The sequence below is a fragment of the Portunus trituberculatus genome, unplaced genomic scaffold (genome assembly GCF_017591435.1).
Source record: "Portunus trituberculatus isolate SZX2019 unplaced genomic scaffold, ASM1759143v1 PGA_scaffold_205__4_contigs__length_1045770, whole genome shotgun sequence".
Taxonomy (NCBI): domain Eukaryota; kingdom Metazoa; phylum Arthropoda; class Malacostraca; order Decapoda; family Portunidae; genus Portunus; species Portunus trituberculatus.
In genome coordinates, this window is record NW_025541373.1 from 485,590 (window position 1) to 487,355 (window position 1,766).

At 33.2% G+C, this 1,766-nt stretch overlaps 1 protein-coding gene across 1 annotated transcript in view; it reads left to right on the plus strand.

Moving 5' to 3' along the window:
* Positions 1-1,043, plus strand: part of LOC123500355 (cyclin-dependent kinase inhibitor 1B-like) — a 15,362-nt gene extending 14,319 nt beyond the window's left edge. The window contains exon 2 of the mRNA XM_045249059.1: positions 1-1,043. This exon is cut by the window's left edge and continues 943 nt beyond it. The gene's annotated coding sequence lies outside the window, so the exon portion shown is untranslated.
* Positions 1,044-1,766: the final 723 nt, after the last annotated feature.

A 1,766-nucleotide genomic window follows, 5' to 3' on the forward strand; every position in this document is an offset into this window, starting at 1 on the left:
GTTTGTGTGTTTGTTTTGTGTGAAAATGGAGTTGTTTAGTTTTTTTTTTTTTTTTTTTTTTTTTTTGTATGTAAATATATTCAAATTAGTGGATTTAGTTCAGTAATCTATTTCAATATTTATTATTATTATTATTATCATTATTATTATTATTATTATTATTATTATTATCATTATTATTATTATCATTATTATTATTATCATTATTATCATTATTATTATTATTATTATTATTATTATTATTATTATTACTTTATATTTTTCCATGGATGTGTGTGTGTGTGCGTGCGCGCAGACACGCCATCCATAATCCCAAAGACTTGATCTCGCCTCCATCCTCCTCCTCCTCCTCCTCCTCCTCCTCCTCCTCCTCCTCCTCCTCCTCCTCCTCCTCCTTTTGCAGTACAGTACAAAATTTATTTATTTTACAAACAAAAAAAGAAGGGAAGGAGAAAGGGGGGGCGCCTATCCCTGCTCATCCGCCCCTCCCCCTTCCCCCACCTGACTATCCTGATCTCAACCCCCCTCCCCACAACCCCATGGTGACTGGCTGGCAAGAGGGGCGCGCGCTGAGCCAATCATGTCACGGCCCGCCTCTCCTTATTTTGAATCAGCCAATGGCAGCGTTTGTTTACTTTTCGTCGGCCAATCAGCTGTCTTCGTTTGAATTTCCCGCCTTTTTTGTATTGGTTCTTGTGGCTTTCCTTTGTGTTTGTTTGTGTTTGTGTGTGTCTTGGAGAAAGAGAGAGGGAGAGGGAGATATGTGGAGACTTTATCTTTATTAATTCATTGTTTTATCTCCTCCTCCTCCTCCTCCTCCTCCTCCTCCTCCTCCTCCTCCTCCTCCCCGAAGTAGTATGTAAGGTCTTCCTTGCTTAGTTAACCAAATGTAAATGATTGCTCTCTCTCTCTCTCTCTCTCTCTCTCTCTCTCTCTCTCTCTCTCTCTCTCTCTCTCTCTCTAAGAAAATATAAGTTCAAATTTATGTTCCAAAGATTGACCGTTTTGAGGCTTTCTCTCTCTCTCTCTCTCTCTCTCTCTCTCTCTCTCTCTCTCTCTCTCTCTCTCTCTCTCTCTCTCAAATAGAAGGGAAAGATTATTATTATTATTATTATTATTTTATTTTCATGTTTTTATTTCAATTTTTCAGAATGTTTCGTTTTCTTCGTTGAAATTTTTACTTATGTCACGTTTTGCGCAGATTTTTTTCGTAATATTCCTGCATTTCCTTTATAAGAATTACGTTTTTTTTATATTTTTTTTTTATTAATTTCGCGATTTTCTGAGTAATCAACAATTTATTTTGCACAATTTAGATTTTTCATTGTGCGATTTATTTCCATTTTTTATCATTTTTTCCAGTTTATTAAATTTTCTGTACTTATTTTTCATTAATGACGTGATATTCATGCATTTTTTTTTATTGAAATTGCGTTTTTCTTCGTTAATTTCGCTATTTTGTGGCCAATCTATTTTTTTTATACAATTTAGATTTTCATTTTACGGTTTTTCCATTCTCAATTTTTTTTTAACAAATGGCGTGATATTTATGCATTTTCTTGATTAAAATTGCGTTTTTTTTTTCATTAATTTCGCTATTTTGTGGGTAATCAATTTTTTTTTTATACAATTTAGGTTTTCATTGTAAGATTTATTTCCCCGTTGTACAATTATTTATTTCCAGTTTACTATATTTTGTCATTTTTACGAATTTTTCTCATTTTTACGAACTTTCCTCATTTTTACGAACTTAATTTTTACGAACT